The 25908-nt window shown below is 50.3% G+C and overlaps 1 long non-coding RNA gene across 1 annotated transcript in view; it reads left to right on the top strand.

The window, feature by feature from the left end:
• The window catches only part of LOC139074302 (uncharacterized), a 41090-nt gene extending 29153 nt beyond the window's left edge, over positions 1 to 11937 (top strand). The window contains exon 3 of the long non-coding RNA XR_011523804.1: positions 9190 to 11937. This is a non-coding gene — a long non-coding RNA (uncharacterized lncRNA). The remainder of the gene's footprint in view (positions 1 to 9189) is intronic.
• Positions 11938 to 25908: the final 13971 nt, after the last annotated feature.

The following is a 25908-nucleotide window of genomic DNA, read 5'->3' as shown; positions in this document are numbered from 1 at the left end:
CTTAAGATTATGTCACTTCCTTGGGGACGTCATCTCTGACCTTTCAGTCTAGGCAGGTCCCCTGTAGTTTCCCTCATGACACTCATTCTAATTAGAAATAAATAAGCTCCATGAAGGTGAGAATGTCTGCCTGCTGGGTCCCTGCTGACCCCAGTTAGTGCCGAGAAACATTTTCGGCACATAGAAGGTGCTCAATAAATATTCGTTGAATACATGAATTAATAAATCTCTGTAACTGCGTGTTTATGGCCTGTCTCCAGCCCCATGAGAGACACGCTGTGTCTTACTCACCCTGTACTCTCAGCACCCAGGATGGAACCGGCACACAGGAGGCGCTCAAAAACGTTGAAGGAATAATAAAAGTTCTTAAATTTTTTATGTTGAATTAATGATATTAATTTTAATTATTTAGTAATAAAACCACAATGCAGTTATTTTAGAAAGAGTAAAGTAAAAGACACATCTCCCATTAATATCGCTGCTCTTAAACAGCTCCTTTCGTTATTTTGATGTTTTCCTTTCAGAGTTTTTCATGTGTGTATTTTATGAGTAATTTTAATAGGGTCATTTTAAGCACACCCCCCCCCCACCCCCACCCCCAACTACTGCCCAGGCAGCAGGGGGCTTTATGGAGTTAAGAGAAGGAAGGGAGGCCTGCACGGATCATGTCTGTCATATTGTTATAATTAATTGTTGGTCCTACAATGGGATCGACAGCATCATGGGAACAGCTAGCGAGAAGCGTTGCTGTCTATAGGTTCTCCCCTGGGGTCAAGGCAAATCTGGCTATGGAAAAACTTGCCAGTTCCACCCGCCGCAGTGGGCTCCGGGCTCCGGGCTCAGGCTCTGCCTTTTTTATTCCAATAGTTATGTGGAAATCAACCCAGTTTCTACCTTTAAGCCTCAGTGACATGGAGCCAACAAGTGACTTCTACTATAATTACGGAAGTGGGGAAACCGCTGTATAATTTAAAAAACAAATCAAAACCTGTTCTGTTATAGTGAAAATGTTTCTAAACATTTAGAGGGGAAAGGTTCTACTCTGTGTAATGGTAGACAGCCTCTTAGCTCACAGTGAGGAAAATTCATGCCAACTGTTATCAATTTCTCATTGATAACAGGGTAGGCGGAAGCCGAGTGACCGGATCACTCATCCACTTTAACATCTCCATTCCTTTTACCTTGAGTTCACTTAGCCATTCAACAAATGCATTTCGAGTATCCCCCTGAATGTACAAGGAGGAAATAATTAGCTTTTCTAGGGTGGGTCTTATAGTCCCAAATCTATTGGACATTGCGAAGACACAAGAAAAAACTAAAAACGAAATTGCAAGGTCAAAGTGCATTCAGAATGCAGAAAAGAAACATCACAGGCAGGAGCAGGGACGGAGGGCTACTTGTTTCCTCTCCTCTTGGCTCACAGACAGACTACATTCTCCAGGCCCCTCGCATTGAGCTAGGCCACACGACTGAATTCCAGCCAACGGAAGGAGGAATTACACGCAACACTTTCAAGTCTGGCCCGTAAAAGCAACCCACACCAAGCTGCTGCCACCCCACGCCCCCCACGCCACGCCCCTCCACGCCCCTCCCTCACCTTCTGGTTCCTGACTTCCCCTTCTCCTGACTTCAGTCCCATTTGCTCACACAACCATCCCGGCTTTGCAGCTGAGTCCTCTCTATACTCTCTCGGCCTATAGGTTGTGAGGACTGCGGATCCAGCAGCCTAGAGACGGGCGGTCAAGTATCCCCTGAACTTTCTTGGGCCAGGGGAACTTTCTCTAGAATTGTGCTGGAGCTCTGACCTTGTGACCCTTCTCCTGCTCATAAGGTGGGAAGCCTGGTGCTGTTTGTGGATCTGAAAATGAAATCGCTTTTAATGCAGATGAGTCTGCAGCTAATTAGTGTCCAGGCCTGAAGACCAGCAGAAAACATCCTGAGCGCTGGGCTACTTGGAAGAAAACAGAGGTATTTTGGGGTCCCCACAGCCAATAGAAGCCATCCTACATGGGCAGGGCCCCCATCGTGCATCTCGGGGGAATCTGGGATCCTTCAATGATTAGTTCTTCACGAAAATCATCTTGAAGAAACTTTCAGATCTCAGGAAGAAGGGAAAAAATTAGTTTCTCATTTGGAAATGAATGAATTGTTTCTTATTTGGAAAATAAAGAAAATGATAATGGCTGATATTTAGTCAGCATTTTCTATGTCCTAGGCACTGCGGGAAGCCCTTGACACGTCTCATGGCATCAGCTCTGACAACACCTCTGTCACATGGGCATTACGCTGCCACGTTTTATGGTAGGAGAACGGAGGCATGGAAAGGAAAAATCACGTGTGCACAGCTACACAACTAGCCAGTGACGAGAACTAGGGTTCAAACACAAGTCATCTGACACTAGGGTCTGTGCCCTTGACCTCTACATTACAGCGCTTAGTTTTAGAAGAGGCTTGGCTCCTAGAAAGACTTAAACAGCTGGGAATAGTCTCAGGTGCAAAGTGCTGAACCGAAGCCGACGCCGCACCAGGGCCAGGCAGGAGGGTCTCAGAATCTGCCAGTGCCACACCAGGGCATGTCGGACCAGGAGCTCCAGCTCTCAGAAGCAGGTTGCCAAGGTCAGAATAACAAGCGTGGGAGGTCTGAAGCTGGGCGGGCAGAACTAGAGAGAAAGGTGGTCCGCCAGGAGGCAGCTGACCTGGCTCCTTACGTGCAGGTGTTTCTCTTCCCCTGTGTGTATCTCGGCTCACAGTTCAACCCCTTTGTAGTCATAGAATCTGGACCTCAAAGCACTAAACAGAGAAGTTTACAGTGGGTTGGAAGGTAGGGGAGAGGGGGTCAGCTGGAACTCAGAGACCACGTCAAAGTATTTTCAGGGCAAAGTGCCTTCAGTGGGGCCACACAATGCCTGGGGGCCTCACTGGGAGACTTAAGGCAGATGTAGAAGTGAGAGAAAGTGAAAAACAAGAACTTGAGAATTAGAAGAGGAAAGAGGGGGAGCTGACCGGGTGGCGTGGTGGTTAAGTTTGCACACTCTACTTCAGTGGCCCAGGGTTCTCAGGTTTGGATCCTGAGTGTGGACCTAGGGCGGCTTATCAAGCCACACTGTGGCGGCATTCCACATACAAAATAGAGGACTGGCACAGATGTTAAGACAGCAACAATCTTCCTCAAGCAAAAAGAGGAAGATGAGCAACAAATGTTAGCTCAGGGCCAATCTTCCTTACCAAAAATAAAAAAAGAGCTAGCAGAGGAAAGAGGGAAAGGACAGAGAAAGAGAAAACCAAGGCGATCGTGGCGGGAGGTCAGAAACTTGTGCTTTGACAGCTGCTGCCGTTGCCCCTCAGAGCTGCCCCTGGAAACCTGTGGGGAGCTGGGAGGACAGGCTCTGCCTAACAACCTGGGCTTCCTTCCCCCAGTGTACCCACCCTTTTTAATGAGCTTTGAGTACAAAATCTCTCTCCCCAGGCAGGAAGGGCTTCAATAATAAGATGCCCAGAGTTAGTTACGACACTCAAACCTCTCTCGCAGGAAGGCAGTATTTTTTATGTCATCCTAAACTGCACAGCTCCCGTAGGCCTCCTGTGGGAATGGTGGCTCTGGGGATGGAGGGGAGATATGAGCATCTGATGTGAAGCTGAGGCAAAAGGGAAAGTCGGGGATGCAGGTCCCCTCCGTCCCAGCCAAAGTCAAGTTAGCAGGGAGCAACACACGGCAGGCATGGGGAAGGAACTGAACAGTGGGGCTCCGTGGCCTGGCCCAGCCCTGTCCAGAGGCATGAAGCCCGTGACAGCCTCCCAGGGACAAGTCTTCCCCGTGGCGGAGGGGTGGAGGAGGGGGCGTGTGACTGTGTGTAGCTGCCCTGAGCCCTCTGCCTAACTGGGCGTCCCGATCCTAGCTCCTGCCTGAAGTGAGGAAAGGTGGCCTGCCAGGCCGTGTCCACAGACACCCCCTCAAACGAGAGGCCTCCCAGGATGTGGGCTCTGGAGGCCGGAAGACCTCCATCGAAACGTCGCTCTGCCATTTCTAGCTGAGTCATCTTGGATAACTGCCCATCTCTGAGCCTCTGTCTCCTCCTCTGGGAGCTGGGGGATGCGGTGCCCATCCAGCTGCACTCTGAGGCCCTGGAAGGTGAATGCAAATGCTGCCTGCAGAGCTCGAAGCCTTGTATCCAAACCACGATCACACGACTGTCCGCCAGAGCCTTCGGGAGAGTTCTCAAGATGCGTCCTTCCGGAGACGCCGTTTCAGGGGCTTTCTCACCCAGGGCCTGAGCCACAGAGACGAACTGTAGGAGCCTGCCCCCCAGGGCACACAGCCAGCGAGCAGGGAGACGAGGCAGGACACGCCCGACTAGAAGCAGCACTGCAGGTGCTATGAGAGAATGCGGCTTTGCGAGCTCGCAGGAGAAAACGGTGTCCACCTGAGGACGCAGGGAATGGCCCATGATCTGGGCCTCGGAGAGTGCTCAGGATTTTATTGGATGGGCAGTTATTGGTCGAGGAGGGACATTTTACAAAGAGGCAACTGTAGGAACAGGAGGTGTGGTGAGTGGATATGACCCAGAACATGGGGCACACCACCAACGGCCTGCAGGGCTGGCGAATGTGGTCCATGGTGGGGAGGGGCAAGAGTGGGGGTGCAAAGGTGAGCTGGTAGAGGCTTAGGAGTGACTAATGTAACTGGAAGTGACCCCACAGAACAACGCTATCCAAGAATGTTCTACATTTGCACGGTCCAACAGAGTAGCCACTGGCCACAGGTGGCTAAGGAGCATTTAACATGAAGCTAGTATGATCGACAGACACAATTTTTAGTTTTGTTTACATTTTATTTAATCTTAATGTAAATTTAAATAGCTACCTGTGGCTAGTGGCTACCATATTGGACGGTGCAGCCACAGAACTCATGACCGTGAGCTCCAGTGTGTACAGAGGGTTCCACACACTTGCAGCCCTATCCTCAGCCATGAAATGGGAGCTCCCATGCAGACCATTGCTGCAATTGTGCAGCCGAGTAGATGAGTGTGGCTGGCATACAGCCTGTTTCCTGCTTGCTAAGCCATGCAGCCTGAGGTGGCTGTGTCTTAGAGCAAGGGGCAGCTTTTTCTTTTTTTTTTTTTTTAGATTTTATTTTTTTCTTTTTCTCCCCAAAGCCCCCTGTACCTAGTTGTAGATTATAGTTGTGGGTCCTTCCAGCTGTGGCATGTGGGATGCCGCCTCACCATGGCCTGACGAGCCGTCCCGTGTCCATGCCCAGGATCCGAACCCGTGAAACCCTGGGCCGCTGAAGCGGAGGAAGAGAACTTAACCACTCGGCCACGGGGTCGACCCCAGGGGCGGCTTTTTCTAATTCTTACAAAGGTGTCGTGTGGGCTAGCAGCAGCTCTTCTTTCTCTCAAGTTTCTGCTCTCAGGGGTCTGTCTGCAGGTGGTCAGGTTTCCTCTCTGCTCCTGCTTCCTGGAGCTGCTGGGCCAGGTGAGTGCACCTGGGCACGGCCAGGTGGGGGGCGCAGGTGCTGGCTGTTAACCCGGCAGTGCTCCCACGAGTGAGCTGAGGAGCCTGGGTTCTCCACCTGGCCGTCGGTGTGCGGCTCTCTTCCGCAGCCTAACTGTCGACAAGCAGGTCTATTGGCCTGAACTTGGGAGGAGGTAAGAGGCGGCTCCTATGTCGGCCACAGGTTAAAAGGACCATCGTTATTCAGCTGTACCAGCAATAAAGCTTATTTCATAGCTTAATTCCCACTTGGCTTCCTGGTCTATTTCTCAGTTGTTTCTAATCGAAGAGGAGGAAGAGGAAAGGTGAGGCAACAGAACCTCCTCACCTCCCCACCAAAAGGACACAGACACACTTTCTAGTCTTGAATGCACAAGAGTGACATATTCGTGAGCCAACACATCCATTCAAGATATCCTGCCTCATACACAGGCACAGACTCTCAGACTTGGAAGAACCACTGAGTACTAAAATCTCAGTGTAAGATGAGGACATTTGGGTCCTAGAGAAGTGTGATGACCTGCTCAAGGCCACACACATGTCAGAGGCATTTATGACTGGATCTCAGTTCTCCTGACTTAACCCAGTGCTAATAAGAAAAATCAGGGGCCGGCCCGGTGGCGCAGTGGTTAAGTTCGCACGTTCTGCTTCTCGGTAGCCTGGGGTACGCCGGCCCGGATCCCGGGTGCGGACATGGCACTGCTTGGCACACCATGCTGTGGTAGGCGTCCCACACATAAAGTAGAGGAAGATGGGCACAATGTTAGCTCAGGGCCAGGCTTCCTCGGCAAAAAGAGGAGGACTGGCAGTGGTTAGTTCAGGGCTAATCTTCCTCACGAAAAAAAAAAAAAGAAAGAAAAGAAAAATCAAAGTTTGCAAACTGATTGCCATTGATTGGTTGGTTAGCCTGCCGATTTTTTTTTTTTAATGTACACGATGTCGGCCCATGCAGAGTTTAGAAAATGTTTGAATTATTTGCCTATGCTTAAAAACCAGACAAATTCGCTTTGAAATCCAGACTAGCTATCATTTCTGGGCCTGAAGTGAAGTCGTGCCTGGTCCTGCTGCAAAGAGCACCAGTGGCGAGGGAGGGAGAGATGCGGACCATTCAGAAGCTGATCATCCAAAGCCATCAAACTGGATCCCAGAGTCATAGAAGCTGCTTTTAAAACATCTTGTTTGTAGTTCATTCTTGCTTATTATAAGGACTTAGAGTTTCAGCTCTTAGAAGCTGAAAGTAACTGTAGCTCTTGGAGATCAGTTGGTTGAGCCAATTCATTTTACAGATGATCATCGTGGGTCCCAGACCCACAAGCCAGCGGATGAACACAGGGTCACAGAGATGGTAACCAGGCAGCCCCCGCTGCTTTCTGCTTTGTGAAGGCTCCAAACCCATCACCCTGCTCCCCTCCCACCTCCCCTCCCTCCCCCCGGGTAGTTTTGGGAGCAAATCCCCAGGAATGTTTTTTGTGGACTCACCTGCATTGAGGGCACTGATCTCTGCACCAAACACATCGCTGTCCAACTCAGCACATAATAAGCATTCAGTAAACTTGTTGAATGAATGAATGAATGAATGAATGAATGAATGTGTGAGTCAGGGAATGCTCTTAAAATTGGGCACAGGTCTCTTATACATGTTATTGCTTCAGTACATAATCTTTTCAAATTAATATTGATGAATTCTGACAAAATACTGATATCTACATCTGTTATAATCTGTTTTTTGTAAATGTGAGATTGCTCTAATTTGGAGTACTGAGTCAGAGCATCGGTTTTATATTTTTCCGGATGTGGTCTATAAAATATTAATATTTTTATTTCCCCCAAGTGAAAACTAAACAAAACTTAACTTCATTAGGTAGGAAATCAGCCAAAAAAAAAAAAAAAATTGAGAGGTGCTACCCAAAGCCAAGGCAGCTGAAATTGGCCCTCCAGGTACCATCTTCTAATGTCACCAGTGCCATCTTTGCTCACAGCCAAGCAGCTGCCCCAGGGCCTTGTGTCGTGCTGTCCCACAGATATTTCAGTGAATAAGCCTTGATTCAGTTTTCACTCCCTCCCGTATTATAGTTCTCTTGTTCTAGGATTCCACTGTGGGTGCCACAGCTGTCCTCAGAAACACCGCTGCCCTCCATCCACTGTTACCCAGTGTCCTTGACAATGAATAAGACAAATGCACCTCCACTCTGCCTCTCCTCAGGACAGGAGCTTGGTCCTGCAGGTAATTAGGTCCTGGGGTGGGAGCGTGCCCCATTGGTCCTCCAGACTGGTTCTGACATGTCTGGACCAGCTTCAGCTACCTCGTCTGTTACATAAAGATGGTGACACATTGGAAAGAAAATGCGAGTGGAGCTCCGCTCTTTGCTGCCATCTGTTACCGCAGTGCAGGTCCTACTTTTGCATTTGCCTGGCTCCGCTTGACAGCAGGGCACTGCTGGCCTTGATCACTGTCCTGAAATGGGCTCTGCCACTTTGATAGCCCTTGTCAGTTGAAAGTTTTTTCTCCATAAACATCAAGAGGCTGGAGAGAAATCTCCACAGTGAAAATCCTTTTTTAATATCTAAAAATTGTCTCAGGATGTGCTTTGGGACAGAGGGGGAATAATTTACGACTCACTATGTGCCAGAAGTTACACCAATTGTACGTCTTATTAAATCCTCAGAAGAGCCTGGAGAGGGTTTTCTAATCCCCATGTAGAGATGAAAAGTGGAGGTGGAGAAAGTGAGTAAGGGGCCGAGCCGGAATTCAGATCCAGGTTTTTCTAACTACAAAGCTGGTGTCCGTTTCTTAGTGTGGCCCCTCCAGAGAAATTGTTTTGGGTTGCTTTGTTTTTCTTTAAAGCATCCCGTGTCACCCACTTGTCACACACTAGAAGTCAGCCTTCTCTGTGTGTTACCACTGGGACCTCATAAACACCATGTTCCCACCATGGTCTGAGACTCTGCAGAATGCACATACAATTAACCTGGAAAACAGACTGTTTGAACCACCCCGGTAGAGAGAAAGCCCTCAGAATGCCAAAGCAATAGTCAGCCCACGGCAAAGGCCGCCTGATCGCCTAGGGCAAGGCTCAGCCCAGAACTTTCTGCAGGGTCTCACTCTAAAGATAGAACAGAGGCTCTCAGAGCTTCCTGGTTGTTAAAACAACAACTACAGTAGCAGGAATTGAGACCTAAAGATCAGCGGGGTAGAAATGAGGAAGGAAATGGCAGGTGAAATGACTCGTTTTCCCCAACTGGCCCTGTTCTTTCTAGATACAGCCTCAACCCTCGAACAGTAACAGTGGGATCATTTGATCAATCGAATGCTGAAAGTTTTCTGTCGATTTCTAGGCTGTTCTGTGTACTTTAAAGTCTGGGGTGCGCGGGAACTCCTGGGAGATTTGTGCTTCTGCGTTTGCTAGGCTGGTTCGACAGACACCTCCTCAGGAGGTCTCTCCCCAGCTGCTGCGGGAACTGTCGTAGCCCGTGCTGAAGACAGAGTGTCACTATAGTGCTCTGTCCTCCGAAGATCTAATCTGAATACCCGCCTCTTCTTTTTGTCCCTTTCCGGTTTCATGAAATTTCTTGCCCCTTTGGATCTTTCTCTCTCTCTCCCCTGCTTCAGATCAAGGAAGTTCCCGATTTCCCCACTTCTGGACTAGCTCCCTGGAGGGCAAAGCAAGAGTAACTCCTTCCCACCTCCTTTTCCAGGCACAGGGTGCGCCCCAGCTGATGAAAATCTCCACCCTTGAGAGCCCTCAAGATATCAGGCTCTCAGGGCGTCGCGGGAGAAAAGGTTTAGTTTGATGTGGTTGAGTCAGTCATCGCTGCATCTTCATACTCTCGGCCCCAAACCACCTCCTGCTCATCACCGGCACTTTGCATTTCTCTGGATTATCTTTCGTCCGTTCACCACTGACCCTCACAGCCTCAGCCGGGGCTGAAGCAGGGGCAGAAGGAGGGGCCACTCCCTTCCTGGTTGAACTGCTGACTGCCTTGGCCACGCCTCTCCAAACCCAGCTCCTTCAGGAACCGGAGAAAGAGAAAGCAAGCGCAAGTGGGGCTGCAAAGACTGTTGTTACATGATTTCCCTTAAGCCCCAGAAATAGAAAGCCAGACTTCCGACGCACAGAGCCCCTGTGCAAACCACTAGACCGCACTGCCAGATAAGAAAAATGTTAGATTGTGTCATACTTCCTTCATCAGCTCCAGTTCCCCAAATTTGAGAGAACCTCGCCATGATCCTAAGATTTAGAGAGGCAAGAAGAGGGAGGACAAACGGATCAGACTTCTCTTTTTTCTGGTATAAATTTGTTTTCAGCCACAGAAGTAAAGGAGAGAAAAGATGACGAAAGATTAGTCACCCGCTAACTTTTTTGTTTGCATGTGCAAGAGAAAGAAACGGACTGGACATCAGCAGGCAGTGAGAAAGAGAATCTGCCAGCTGAAAGCGTCCTTGGCCTTTTGGATTCACATGTGTTCGTTTATCCTCATGACAGAGGATGACACACCTCCTTGCAGAACGAGGAGGCTGGACCAGGTTCAGATTCCCCTAGGTTCCAACTCGTATGCTCAGTACCACCTCCACCACCGAAATAATTTTACTTCCCTCTCCCGGAGCAGCCTCAGTGGACGTCCACGTTGTCAGCGGCCGCAGGAAGAGTGATGGCCGGGGTACTGACACGCTCCTAATTGGAAGGTAGGAGGTGCCGTAGAGATCAGCTATGAAAGACATCTTTGGACCCTGGTGGGCTGCTAATGCTTGGAAGAGACTCGGGGGTGAGGCCTGGCGAGCTGTCACCCTGGCATAGGGCCTCGCCTAGCAGACAGACAATGCAGGCAGGAGGAGGCAGCCAGCAGACAAGGCCCGCAGGGGAAGCCACCATTTTAGGGGATGGCAACAATAGTGGGCAGACCAGGACTTCAGGAGTCAGGGAGCTCACTAGCGGGTAGGGTACAAGGAAGGGAGAGCCTGGAGCCAGGATCAGAGAGGCAGGGCCAGCAAATAGCTGATAAGAGCCTTGTGGTGAAGACAAGGAAAAGGAGGGACAGGAGTCTCTTACATCCAGCTAATAAAGAACAAACTACTTGTGACTTCTGTAGGCCTACAACTGCTCCAGGCCCTGAGGGGTTCAAAAGAAGAACCAAGCTAGAATTGAACATCTGATTAAGAGATAAGCAAATCCACACACTGAAATTATTGCTGAGTAAGACAGTGCTGCCTGTGTTATGCAATACGGCACTTGTGCAAGCTCTCTGCTTGCATTATCTCGCTTAATCCACTCAACAACCCTACAGGGTGGGTGCCGTTGTCCCTGTTTTAGAAATGAGGGTGCTGAGAGCCGCAGACCTCGTCTAAGTTTGTCTGGCTAATAAGCAGCTGCAGTAGGATTCAAATCCAGGTCTGTGTGAGCCTCTGGACTTTCCGGTACAGCCTGCAGCATCCCTTTAGTAGAGTAATATAGTGCTGCACTGAGCAAGAAGGAAAAGTAAATACTTCCTGGCTGATGATGCAGCGAGCAGTTCAAAGGGAGGAGCCGTGGGAGGGAGAGGGAGCTGTGAGTGAACAGGGTCGGGGATGGCTTCTGGGAATTGGAGGGACTGTCAGAGCTGGTTCGAAGCTGTGGCTCATGCGTCTTCTCCACTCTCTGAGCCAGAGAATGAGGGTCTGAGTTAGGCTTTGGGCTATCCAGCGCTTGCTGTCTGGCGCAGCACCGAGGACCTCCCCTGAAGACTGAGGGCTTCCACACTTGTGAGAGCTCCCTGCAAGTGCGAAGGCTCCGCTCATCAGAGAGACCCCCGGGCCACCGGCAGGCCCAGCCCCCTGAACCAGGGGTTTGCAGCACCCTCAGAGAACGGCAACTGGCCTTGGGCAGAAGAAAGAAGGAGATGCCCTCGCAGCTCCAGGCCGTGGAATGGGCTCTGCTGTCCTCAAGGCCTGCAGGTGACACCAGGCGCTAGGGCGCCAGGGCCTCCCAAGAAGGAAAAGGTGCGAAGCAGGGTAATTAGCTGAGAAGGTGTCCAGGGGCAGGCAGCCTGGACCTGGTGGGGGAGCCACCAGGACTGCATCATGAGTGGGCGGGATTAACTCTCCAGTGAACGGAGTGTTGCCAGGGGATGCTTTTCTTCTTCTTCAAGGAGCCAGAAGAGGTGGTAATTAAATTTGTCTTTTAAAATAAAACTATCCTGAAGGGGGTGAGAGCCTTCAAGCTTCCCCCATGGTGTTCTGGACACACTGGCGTCCCTCTCAGAGGGAGGAAGAGCTTCTATTCACAGGCCGTGAGCTGGAGAGGCCTCATGGTGAGTCAGGCTCTCTGTGTGAGCAGGGTGGTTGCTGATGTCTTCAGGGACTGCTAATTTACCCATCTGATTTGTTCCTCCACCCCAGCCACAAAGGGAGACCACTCAGTTACTTTGCTCCAAAAGAGAGGCTGTTGTTTACCGTGATCTCCCCAGCAACTGTGTGTGTGTGTGTGTGTGTTTGCACAACAACCTTATACAATGAAGAGGTGGGGCCCACTGCCCTTGCTAGAGTGTTTAAACACATTCCAATACTGAATTTGGGGCAAGGACTGTAATGGAGTGCCTCTGAGAGGCCTTGGCCCTCAAGGAGGCCATAACTTGAAGGATGTCTTTAAAAAACCAGGGTGCGTCAGGAGAGTGGTCACACGTTCCTCCTCCCACAGGCGAGCGATCATTCGAGAGTCCCCACTTTGTGCCAGTGCCTATGCTAGGGTTTTATATATCTTATCTTATTGGCTTCTCACAAGTGCCCTTCGAAGCAGATATCATGCTTTCATTGGCCCAGGTTCCTCTTAGAGAAAACCCATCCTTCCTTAGGTCCCGCCTGAAGAGGTCCATGTTCGTACAGCTTTTCCTGACTTTATCAGCACAGTTACTTACATTCTCCTTTGTACTCCAAGAAAATCACAGACTTTGGGCAGATGGCAGCCACGGTTTCCTCATCTGTAAGGTAGGGGTAACCCTGGGTCATCGTGAGGAATAAACGAAATAAATCATGGAAGTGCTTCAACAGGGGCTGGCAATTAGCCCTTGTTAGCCATCATTGTTGTTAATGCTAGTAATAATAATACCACATAGAATTACTTGCCACTAGTTGTGAGCTCCTTGAGTATGGTGATAGGGCCAACTTTCTTCATGTTTCATACCCAGAGGCGGGGGGGTTTGGCTCATGGTAGGCACACATTTTCTAGCTGGCGAGTGAATGAATAAGAGTGAAGTGTTTGCTCCTGTTCTTGAGCTCCTGAGGGTAGGCCCTTGTCCGACCCGTTTCTCTGTTGCTGACGTCCCCACTTCATCTGGCACAGCTAAGAGTTGAGTGACCCTTTTGAACAGATGAACAGGACCAAGAGATGCTGCTCCTCAGCCCATGCCTGGCCCGGGGATCTGGCTGCACGCCCATCTCCATGCTCTGCTCAGGCTGGTGGTCAGCTCCTGCTCCATGAATTCAGTAAGTGTGTCCTGGACACTTCACCCCTAGATGGTGAGCTCCTCGAGAGGGGACCGGGTCTTGTTTATTTTTAAATCCTTAGTGTCTAGCACAGCGCCTGGCGCAAAAGAAATGCTCAAGTGTCTGCTGTGGACTGCCCAACTGGACTCAAAGGAGAGCAGAGTTCAGAATGAATTTGTCATCTTTCCCCATCATCACCCCAAACTGGCCTTCTCCAGAAGTTCCCCATTTCTGTTTACTAAGGACCCATCTTCTCAGCGACAAAGGTCAAAAATTCCTCAGGAGTATGTTAGCATGGAGGACAAGAGCAGTCTTTGTGGTCAGACTTTTCTGGGCTTGAACCCTGGCTTTGGCAACTGCTGACCGTCCTGTCTGGACAAGTTGCTGACCCCTTCTGAGCCTCAGTTTCCCCTTTCATCGAATCAGAATAATAACGCACACTATTCACCCATTCAGTAAGGACTCTTTGGGCCCCCACTACACGGCAGGGCCTGGAGACTCACAGATGTGAGCAACACAAACATTGCTCTCGCTTGAACAGCTGACTCCACACGAGCGAGGGAGAGAGAGACACTGAGCAAGCGATCCAGGGAACACACAGGATGTGGAGGGTGACGTGCCGTGGAGAAAAGTGACACTGAGGGAGGGAAGGTCAGGGTGGTCAGTGCCTTACTCAGGTGCTGAAGAAAGACCTTTCTAATAAGGAGGACCAACGTCTGGGGAAGAATGTTCCAGAGAGAGGAAAAGAGCAGAGACCTGAAGCTAGAGTATGGAGGATAACAAGGGGGCTGAGGGCCAAAGCGGGGGAGAGAGGAGAGGACCGAGAGATACCAGGGCCAGACATGGGGCCGTGAAGACCTTGGCTCTAACTCTGGGCACGGAGGAGCGCGTTGAGGAATCCACGCAGGCGAGTGAGATGACCGGACGTAGGCATAAGAGAACCCCTCTGGCAGCTGCGTGGAGAATGCCTCTGCGGACGGGGCGGAGGCTGGAGGCCAGCGCTCGTGCCTGCAGACTGACCGTGTGGATGAGTGAGATAACACGGACGCGTGGATGGGGTGGAGGCAGAAGGACAGCGCTGCTGCCTGCAGACTGACCGTGCGGATGAGTGGGTGGCCCCACCCCATGGGGGCTGCAGTAGGTGGTTCTGGGGCTGCCTCGGCTGTCCTCCCTTGCTTCCTGTGGACAGGGCTTGCCCAGTCACGCAGGGACTGTCCTGCCCTTGCCGGCCAGTCATTCCCTCCGCCCCACACCGCTTTTCCTCAACCCTTCACTGATGCCGAAGCTCCTTGAACAGCAGCCCCACCTCCTGCCTCTCCCGCCCCAATCCAGCCCAAACACAACTCCAGTCACGTCCTTCCCTGCTCACGACTCTTCAAAGGACTAACGGCTCCTCGAATCCATATTCTTGGAGGCTGCCACTCAAGGCCTCCCCAATATGATGCTGCATTTACTTTTTCCACCATGTACTGCTCTCCCAGAATTACTGAACACTTGTGGAGAAAGAGTTGGGTGCAACGTGTCACTCTCCGAGTGTCAGTTTCAATGTCCCAAAAGGTCCCTGCAGCAGAATGACTGAGGAGCATAGCCACTCTCCAAATGACAAATTGATTACCACGGGCCCTGACCCCAGATTCCCTGGGCCACCCAGGATGCCCCAACCGCGGAGGACCTGTACACTGTCCATTGCTGGCTCCCCCTCCCACCGTGCTACCACGGACCACACAATAATGGGTCTTCTCTGAAAGGCACTGGTGTTTCCTTTCACTGCTCTTATCGCCCTTCATACCTGCCCCTGTGGACCCCACCCACAATGAAATGCCCTCATTTTGTCTTTCCTGGCTCTGACAGGAGATCCAGGTTCCAAGGCGTGGATTCCCACACCTGACTGCCTGCTACAAGCTGGCCCGATCCTCCATTCCTGTCTCCTTTTTCAATCTGAGCTCAGTCCACAAAGGATTGGTGCCTGGACCGAAGGTAGATAATAAGCTGGGACCCGCTGGCCAGAGACAGAACAGCAAAATCCCTGGCTTTACATTTGCACCAGCCTGGAGAGCAGACACCACCATCCCTTAATATGCTCCCCATGGGAAAACTTACCATCGATTTAAAGGCTTGTTCATTTGGGGCCCTTCTCACACGGAAGTATTGGTACTTGGACTGGCACCTTCCACCATGTGGGTCTTGCAGAAAAGCAAAAGAGATCCTGGTCCCCAACACCAATATTCTAAAATAGCATGCCTGAGGCTATCTATTGCTCCCACATGATGCTGAAGCAAGGACAGCCACTCACAGCTGTGGGATCCACGTGCCTCCTGGCACTATGAGCTGGCATCCCTGAATGCTCTTGTGGAGCCTAAACCATGTAGTGTGGAACATTTAGGTCCTCACCAGCTGGCTATGCCTGATTGGCTGATGGTGTTTTCTGGGGCATATTCTCCTACTCAGTGCCAGGACACCTGGGCAATATGGCACCCGCTGCGTCCTCCCTATCTGGAGTGTATGACTCTTCTTCCATAACACGATAGGCCAGGCAGATGACGTTATCCTAAGCAGCCATCAGGAAAACCAGAAAGGAATGTGGTCCTGCACTCTCAGTGCCCCCTGCAGACAACCTTTGCCATCGTTATGATGCCCAGTGGGCTGCCCACTCAAGCAAGCCTCCTACCTTGCGCATCTTTGTGACAGCCTTCCCAATATCAGCCTATGATTCCATGACCTGGGCCTGGCTCAAGAGTGGTACTGGCCCAGGGAGCCAACCACCACATTGCACATTGGGACCACAGCCCAGACAACGACTGCGTCTCAGAGGATGACGACCCAGTTACCCACATTATCTACCAAGGTGCCCCCTGCCAGAGCACAGGCATCTTCCCCTCAGGGGATCCCCGCTTAGTACATACTATAATTGAAAGAGGTGCACACCAGACAAGCCTCCAAAGTTACAACTCTCTCCTCCCCATCCTCCTCACTGGGCACAATAAACCACATTCCCACTGTGGCTAAAACTTCCTCTCTCAGACCTCCCAATGCAAACCTACTCCTTAAGGCTATCCCCAGGCTGACCTGTATGAACACACGGTCAAGGCTACATCCCAATGGCTGGACCTCACACAATGTTGGGTGCACTTTGCCCCCATGAGCAAGCCACCCCCTTAGTCACCCCATGCTGGATGACACTAAGCTCATGAAAAAGGCCCACAAAACCACCAATACCAATGCTACCTGTCTAGGCCACTAGGTCTTGCCCTGTCCCATCCAGGACCTGACGGACAGGACATTGATTGATGTTATCCACTTGGTCCCCGGCCCAAGAGTCCAGATCATGCATCTATCCAAATGCACATGCCTGTGCCACTCCCTTAGATGAACTCTTCCAGCTGGCCCAGCTTCCTGAATTCACTGCACACTCCACTCACTCTGACAACCGCCTTAGCATTTTCCCAGGTCCAAGTGATGAGCCATTTTCCTACCCATTGCTCAACACGTAAGAGTGACATTTGGGGCTGGAGGAGGGGACTAAGGGCTCACGATATGATTACACAAGGAAAATAGCAAATGCAACAGAGGAAATGTCCATGGTTCTGTCCGAACCTCGTGACATGGACAGCAGGTCATAAACAGGGGCAGTACGTGAGGCTTTCACTAAGGGGCACAAATCCCTGACTGTGCGGGGGCAGGTCACAGACTAGCTCCAGAGACCTGCTAGCTGCCCAGGAGTATGTGCCCTCAAAGGAACTCCCTGCTACACGTGGATAAATAACACAGGCAAAGTGACCCAAATAGCCTGACAGAGGAGCCACCACACCAAAACCAAACTTCACATCAGCTACCCTGAACTCCCTAGGACCCGGGTGTCCCAGCAGTCGGGGGTCCTTGTCCCAGGGGCCCTTCTGCCAGCAATTGGACTTCACATGCTGAGCTGGCTGTGTGAAATTGGGAGAGCCTACAGACAAGTATACTAACAAGAGTCTTGGCCTGGTGAACTGAGTGGCAGTGGTGAATTCTGGAAAAACTGAGTTGGGTGCAAAAATCAGCTCTCAGCAAAATGACATTTGGCCAAACTTTTGACACCCTCCAGGCAAGAAACCAGCGGAAGCCCAGTGAGGGGGCTCACTTCTGCTACACTTAGTAGGTCACATGCAAGGGAACCCACCCTGCCCCTTTTTGATTGCCCCTCCCCAGCCTGACCCCCACTGGAACAGACCACCTGGAACTAATCTGCGCCCCCACCGCCTCATTTTTCAACAGGTGGGCTCCTGTCCTGTATCTACGTCCCCAGGACCAGGCTCTCTGTCCCTGCAGATGTCAGGGAGCCCCCTTATTGGTGGGCCCCCCACCCAGAGACTCCCCTCACTTTGCCAATACCTGAGTCAGTAATAAATCTTTGAGTTACTTGCGACACGACTCAGGTGTGGTGTGTTTGGCGAACTGGTTGCCAAGTTGGACCAACTGGAGTCCAGCGAAAGGAAATCTGAACCTGTCCTTACTCCAGTCCTACCCCAGAACGTCCCCCACTTCCTGACTCCACACCCAGAGCCCTGCTCACGCTGTCTCCTGCCAGCCACACCTGCTCTGGCCACTGGGCCGATTCAGAGAACTGGCTCTGAAATCACTGGCGGTTAATCCTGACTCAGTCTTCAGTAGCTCTGTGACCTGAAACAAATTCCTTAGCCTTTCTGTGACTCAGTTTCCTCATCCATAAAATTACTATCACATTATTTACTTCCTTGGGGTGTCGTAAGGACAAAAAACAAAAAAGACACTCCACTCTAGGTAAAGCTCGAGTACAAGTCTGACTCAAAGGAAATTCCAGGTATTTACTCACCAAGGGACAACTCAGTTCTGCTTCCTCCAGAAAGCCTTTCACACCTGCTCCCTCGCCGACTTCCCCTTAATCCAGTCTCACTGCGTTTTCAGTCAGCACTGTGTGGTGGACCACGCGTTCGCTCTCCGCTACGTATGTGTTCATCCTGACTTCCCAAGTAAGAGATAAAGGTCCCTGAAGGTACAACCACGTCAGACCTGGCTCTCCCACAGACTTGCTGTGTCATCTTGCACTTCAATTTCTTGGGATTGAGTTTCTTTCTCTGGATGGCAAATACATGCCAACATTTCCCCGTCCCACGCCCTTGGAAGATACTAGAATTCAGTCGCGATTCTCTTCCCCCTAGAACGGGTCCAGACTCAGAACCCTTCTAACCCAGTGCTTTGGACAAAGTATACTGGTTTATTCAGTAAATCGTATTGAGTACTTACTAGGTCCCACCTCCACTTGGGATTCTGCAGAGAGAACCCTGTGCTTATGGAACTTGTCACTAAGTAGGGAAGAAAGACATTAAGCACATACGTAAATAAGAAAATATCAGGTAGTGAGAAGCACGGTGATGAACAGGAAGAGTGGTGTGTCAGTGCCCGCAGAGGAGCCTACTTCAGGTGGGGCGTCCAGGGAAAGACTTTTGAGGCCCCTGGAAATTTCGATTCAGAAGATTTGGTGTGGGTCTAAGAAAACGTGTTGTTAACAAGCAAATGCAGGAAATTTTGGAAACACTGACATGGCGATTAAGAGTCAGAAGACCTCGGTTCAAACCCCATTTCCTACACTTCTGTAGCTGTGTGACACTGGGCGAGTTATTGAACTTCTCTGACCCTCACTTTCCTTATCTGTAAAATTGTAATAACACTTCTACTGACTTAGAAGGTTGGCATTAGGATTAAATAAGACAAAACATATAAAATGCCTGGCACATAGCATGTGCTCAGTAAAAGGTAGGTGTTCCTTGCCACAATAGGCTCATCTATTCCTGTCATCTTTTCTCTGAATTACTTAAAAGACGGAGCCACCAAGTGCCACTTCCGAGGTGACTCATGTGGCCCCTGAGTTGATTTTTGCCTAATGAAACTCTTCCTCTCGAAAAATAAATTCTCAAAAGACCTTCTTGTGGGCAGGAATGCTGGAGTCCATTGAGTTGATATCCTACAGCTCTCTGGTCAGGCTTTGGCCTAATTTCCTGTCTGGTTGAATGGGAGCCTGGCTACTTGCCCTCTCTAGTCCGGGCCGGGGAGGGGGCTGCTGAGCCCCCCAGGGACATGAGATTTGCAGAGTGTGAGGCACAGACAGAACACTGGCCATCCTAGATCAGCTGGAGCATCTGCTGAAAGCCCTTGAGGTATAGGACAGCCCCTGACCCACTGGCCCGGCACATTTGGAGCAGCGGCCACTCTGTCACATTTATAAGCTGAGCTGGTACATAACAAAGAAAAAAAACCTGGGCAGGAAGCAGCCTTTTGAACCAGTGAAGAAACCGTTAGAATCCATCGCTTTGCCCTGATGCCAGAGCAGCTCCACCTGCCCCGCCCGGCCACGCTATCGGGAAACTCACGGTATCAGAGGCCCCGGGTGCTGGCCCCCGCTTTATCAAGGACCTGTGGGAACACTTCTCCAACTGGAGATAAAGGACTCTTTTCTTCTCTCTCTCCATTCTACTTCTGGCTACCTACCAGAGAGCTCCTCTCGTTTTCTTTCAGCAACAACAGTTCCGAAAAGAAGATATTTTTCAACCTGGACTTGAAGCAACCGGTGGAGAGGCAGGTAAGATGGGTTTCATTCATTCATTCATTCATTCATCCCTTCAATAAATATTTATTGGGCACTTACTACATGCTAGATACCGGGCTAAGCTCTTGGGTTCGATTCTGAGCAGAAGGAGCCTGCAGTCTTCGGGGAGCCAGACAATGCTTAACAGTCACAAACTATAAACTGACAAATTGTGACCCAAACTGGGAGTGGGAACTTATAATGGTGGATACTAATCTCATGCCGGGCCGGTGCAGGGGGTGTCGGAGGAGCCTCCCTGAAGAAGTCACATTTGAGCTGAGAGACAATGTGTATAATAATCTTCCGGATTGCCCCCTTGCCCTCCAAGTGGGTGTTTTCAGGGTTGAAAAGATGCCTCAGGGCGGACAGACTCGCTGCCATTCCATGCCAGTCCTGTTTCTGATACCAAGTCACGATTCCCCACCCCTCGTGAAGGTAGGATGGAAACGAGCCACTGATGGAGAAGCCAGCACAAACCTGCCAGGACCTCCTGCAAGACGCAGTTCACTTTGCAGAAGTCGCTCTAGATAAAAGATATTTCCAGATGGAGGCCATGAGGAAATACAAATGGAATATTTTTAATAGCTCTTCTTCTGCGAGATATGACCCAAGGTGGCCTCCTGCAATATGACGGGAAGCAATGTAGCATGAAAGTGTGAGAGAGACGACTGGCCCACAAGTAGCCTCAGGGCCTTTGGAAAGGGGCTGTGGCCAGAAGGGGCATTAAAGATGCCCTGCTTACATGAGACACCCCGCCCCCACCACCACCCAAAATGGAGCCTACTCCTGCTCCACCCACCTCGCAGACTCTGGGAGGAGAGGGCAGGCAGATCTCTGTAAGAGCATCGAGTTCCTTTAAGATGTGGCTTTACAGAATAACAAGCCTTTTCTCCTGTGCTCGGAGCCAGGGGGGCTCTCACACAGGTCAGCGGGCAGTCAGGGAGTCACACTGCTGACAGAGGCCTTAGTGGGCAGACCTGAAGAATGACTCAGAGCTCATGTGACTGGCTTCACCATAACACTGGGCTTGTTAAATGGGGCCATGGATGAGCCTGAGAAGGTTGTGAGCCCCTGAAATGGCGGGGAAAATTCTGCATGTTGGCACAGATGTGCGCCTGGGGAACAGTCTTTGACTTTCACCACTTGTTTGTTTTTGCATATGGCAAAATATACATAACATAAAATTTACCATTTTACCACTCCCAAGGGTGCAGTCGAACGGCATTAAGCACATTCACATTGCTGTACAACCATCACCACCATCCATCTCCAGAACTTTCTCATTTCCCAAACTGAAACACTGTATTCACGGAACAAGAACTGCCTCCCCCCACAGCCCCTGGCACCCACCGTTCTGCTCTCCGTCTCTGACTTTCACTGCTCCGGGGAGCGCACGGGAGCGGAATCATACAGCATTTGTCCTTCTTTCACTCAGCATCGTGTCTCCAAGTTTCATCCATGTTGTAGTATGTATCAGAATTTCTTTTCTTTTTAAGCCTGAATAGTGCCCCCTTGTCTCCATATACTACACTATTTTTAAAATCCATTCTTTTGTTAATGGACGCTCAGGACGCTTCCACCTTTTGGCTATTCTGAATAACGGTGCGATGACCATCAGTGTACAAATATCCGTTTGAGTGCCTGCTTTCCATCCTTTTGGGGATATACCCAGAAGTGGAATCTTTGGATCATATAGCAATTCTATTTTTAATTTTTTGAGGAATCTATATACTGTGTTCTACAGCAGCTGCACCATTTTACGTTCCCACCAACAGTGAATAAGAGTCCCAATTTCTCCACGTCTTTGCAACACTTGTCATTTCCTACTTCTGTGATAATAGCCATCCTAATGGGTGTGAAATGGTGCTTCATTGTGGTTTTGATTTGCATTTCTATAATGATTAGTGATATTGAACACCTTTCCGTGTACTTATTGGCCACTTGTATATCTTCTTTGGAGAAATGTCTATTCAAGTCCTTTGCCCACTTTTTAATTAGGTTGTTTGTTTTTTGCTGTTGTTGAATTGTAGGAGTTCTTTATATATGCTGGATATTAACCTCTTATCAGATATATGATTCGCAAATATTTCCTCCCATTCCATGGGTTGCCTTTTACTGTTGATAGTGTCCTTTGATGCACAGAAGTTTTTAACTTTAATGTAATCCAGTTTATCCATTTTTAATTTTGTAGCCTGTGCTTTGGATGTCATATTCAAGAAATCATTGCCAAATCCAACGTCGTGTAGTTTTCCCCTATGTTTCCCTCTAAGAGTTTTATGGTTTTAGTTACCAGGATTTTAAGGGGAGTGCAAACTGACAATGCATGGGCCATCCTCAATCCTGATTCTGGGGGACCTTCCTCCCCATTGTAAAGACCCTCAGGACTTGGAATGTCAATGTGAGTCTAGGAGTTGGGAAATTGATAACATTGATGTGATATTTGAAACTTTTAATTCAAAAGGAATTATTGAGTATCTCCAAATTTATATCAGTACCCTGGGAGCTAATGGAGATGAAAATCATGGCTTCTCTTCTCCAAGAATGGAAGGCACTTCTGAGCGGGCAGGATGCTGCATACCCATGACATCACGGCTCTGCGAGTCGGTCACACGAGCACCTGACCCAGAGCCACGAGCTGCGAGGGCTAGGGAAGGGATCCGCCACTGTGAGCTGCAGAGGACAGAGAAGCCTTCGGGTAAAGACAGGTGGAGCTGGGTGTGGGCTGATGGACACGATGTGGAGAGGCAGAGAGGGCTGGGGAGGAATTTGTACTAAGTGCAGCAACCTACTGTTGTTACAACTGCCACGTACTGAGCACTTACTGTGTGCTGCTCACCGTGCTCTGCCTGCTGCATACATCATCTCAGAGACTCCTCCCACCCCTGTATTTATCATTGTTTCTGCTTTATTGTCGAGAGCACTGAAGCTCAGAGATTTGCCTAAGATTAATTACCTAGATAGTAAGTTGTGAAGCAGAGACTCGAAACCAGGTTTATTTATCTCCAAAGCCTGTGTTCGTAACCACTCTACTATTCCAGCACCAAAGTTTTGAAACAGACAAAGCAGACATTCCAGACAGAAAGAACAGAATAAGACAATGCCCAGAATATGGGTATATGCAGGGTGTCTGAGATCAAGGAGGAGCAGGCTGGCTGGACGGGAAGATTCGGACCCTAGGAGTATGGGACATAAACCCCGTTCAGGGCATGGGTGGACTCAGAGGGCACCTTTAATGGAAGCGAGGGAGTTTGGTCTCAATCTGCTAGAAGGACAGGATCACACACACACTGCAGCTCTAACCTTCAGCCCACCCCTTCCCTCTATAAAAGTGACAGCATTGAGGTTCCAAAAGGTTAAGCCACTTGCTGATGGTCACAGGCAATAGGGAGCCATTGCAAATTCTTAAGCGGGGTGGTAACAGTGAAGGAAACAGTACTTCATCCAAATAGGTTAGCTTGGCAGTCAGATGCATGAGGGGTCGCCGAAGGGAAGCAGAGAAAACTGGCAGAAAGGAGCAAGCAGCGTTTTCCCCGGTTTTCGCTGAAGGATACCTCACTCAGCAAAGGGCGTTTCCGGGGAGTATCACAGACGAGACTCCTTTCCGCTGAGGTTGGCGCTCAGGAAGACAAGTGTCGTCAGGAAGGTCAGAGTCACCTTTCCGTGCCAGGCTCATTGCCCTCAGCCAGACACCAGTGCTGGAAAACACAGCCGCCCCAGCAACAGCCCGGCCCTTTCCCGGATGGTCCAGAGTGCGATGTCTCACACCAGAGACCCCCAACTCTGAAGAGCCAGTGGCCAAGACAGGCCCCTGATGCTATCTCTTTATGTCACCTTCATGAGCATGAGGCTGGGCCGGGTGTCTGCAAGCCTAACCTACCTGTCCCATGGGGGTCACCAGGGCAGGCAAGATAAGGCAAGAGGCCCCCAGGCAAGGAAGCTGACCTCGCCCTGCTTCGGCTGAGCCCTCATTGTGGCAGAACACCAGTTGTTCACCTCTGTTCAGCTTTGGAAGGCCTGCCCTGGATGGCTGTCCTCTGAGGTTCTCTTGGCTTAATTAGTTCTAATAATAGCTGCCATCCATTGCACACCGTGCTGAGCATTTGACATGCATGATTTCATTTTATTCCTGCCGCTCTGTGTTGACGATATAATTATCCCCATTTCACATGTGACAGAACTGAGGCTCAGAGCTGTCAGATAATTTGCTTAAAACCACTGAGGTAAGAGAGCCAGGACTAAAACATCAGCCTGTCCCTCTCCAAAGCTTGTGCCTTTCCCGGCATGCTTGACTGCGCTCTACACACTGGTTCAGTGCAGCCACATCTCCGCGTGGCACGGGATGCGTGCCACGGACAATCAAGCTTCACAGAGTGGCCCTCTTGCCTCCTGACACCACTTGTGTCTGAGTGTTCCTAGGAGCCAAGACCCAATTCTCTTTCCCAAAGCAAACTCTTGGGCCCCAATCTGAATGGTGTCTGGGCCCTTATCTTCTCCCCAAAGTGATGCTCAAGGAAGACCGGGGTCTTCGCGTTCCTTCTCGACTTGCGCCCAGAGGGCACAGTAAGAGGTGCTTTGACCAAGGGGAGCGAGGCTGCTGTTTGTACACTCATTCATTCAGGGAATACGTACTGAGGGCCTAGCGTGTGCTAGGCACATTGCAGGTCCTGAAGACACAACTAAGAAGACGTCGTAAAGAATTTCTATCCTCATAGAGTCTACATTCTCCATGAAAGCTCCAAAAAAGGTCAAAACAAAACACACAGAAAACTACAAATACATATGAAGCAAAGTGGAAGTAATGATGATACTAGGAAGAAAAATAAAGCAGGATAAAGGGATGGAGAATGATGAGAAGTGGGATTTTAAAAAAGCTCTTAGGAGGATAAAACATTTGAACGGAGACTCAAATGAAGTACATGGGAGCCATCGCATGATCTAGAGGAAGAGCATCTCAGGCAGATAACAGAACAAGTGCAAAAGCCCTCCAAAAGGAGTGGGCTTGGTTTGTTTTAGGGAACAGAAGAAAGGTCAGTGTGGTTCGAGCAGAGAGACTGAGGGGCCATGACAGAGGAGAGCAGCAGCGGCAGATAGCACAAAGCCTTCCAGGCCACAGTCAGGAGCTTGGATTTCAAACGTGCTGTTCCAGGGTCCCAGGCACTGTGGTGTGTCACCCAGATGGGGCTGCCTGAGTAGCTAAAGAGAAACGATGGATTCCACAAACAGAGAGCACAGCAGAAGGACAGCTCAGCATGCCGGCTCACCCAGCTCTGACTCCCCCTTGAACTTGGAGGAGCAACTAAGTTCAGGGTTCAGTACCCAAGAGAGAAGGTGGGAGAGAGTTCGATGTGGCAGAGGTGGAAGAAGCAGTGTTGGCCCTACGTCTCATGTCCCTTGTCCACTAAAGGGGATCTGAATTATCAACGGGCGGTCAAATATTTAAAGCTAGAATCTCTCTGCAAATGTGCAACTCCCACGGAAGCTGCTGGTGTGCCAGCGTCCTTTCCGAGCACCTCGTCCATCTCCCTTCACACTCTTTATAGCAGCTCCATGAGACACACACTCAGAACAGGCCCACCTTACAGATGCACTAGCCAAGGTCCAGAGCCAGCCGGGAGCAGCGCGCCTGGGGCAGTAAGTGTGGAGCTGCTGTGGCTGGAGCGGCCCCTGAGAACCCCCATGGCTCCGAGGATCGAGCTGGGAAACCACATTTCTGAGGCCCCTTCTGCCAGGACAAGCCATGAACTTACCCTCCTAAGGCCTCACTGTGGCTGGGACTGTGGCGTCTGGGGCAGCTCCTCCGGCCTCTGCCGCTGTCTAGGTTGTGGGGGGCGGGGGGGGGGTGTAGATGAGGGGAGGAAAGGATGAGGCAGGGCAGAAATGTCGCAGGGTAGCAGGGAAGCTGCCACAGCCCCCTCAGGACCTGAATGGGCGCACTCCTGCATTTCTGCTTGAAACTGTGGCCTCCCCGAGCTGAGGCGCACTGAGCTTTCTCAGCACTCAGGCCCAGCGTGCCTTGGCGGATGTCCTGATGAGTTGGGAGAGTGTTGCTTCCTGACACAGCGGTGATGCCTTCGGAGAGACGGGGTAGTAACTGCAGCTCTCTTTCTGAGCGTTTGTGCGCACCATCACTGAGCAAAGCTTTTAAGCATGTTATCCTACTGAATCCTCTCAAAACCCCTGTGAGGTGAGCAGGCATCCCAGCTGTCTCACTCTAGTTACTCTCACCTCCATTTGACAGATAGAGAGACTGAGGATCAGAGAGGTGAAGTAACTTCCCCCAAATCACACAGCTAGTGAATAGCTGAGTTATGTCTGTCTTACACCTATGCTCATTCTCCTAAACTCAGTTGATATAGATTTT

Source organism: Equus przewalskii, chromosome 11 (assembly GCF_037783145.1).
Source record: "Equus przewalskii isolate Varuska chromosome 11, EquPr2, whole genome shotgun sequence".
Taxonomy (NCBI): domain Eukaryota; kingdom Metazoa; phylum Chordata; class Mammalia; order Perissodactyla; family Equidae; genus Equus; species Equus przewalskii.
This window is presented reverse-complemented; position numbering and strand designations above follow the sequence as displayed.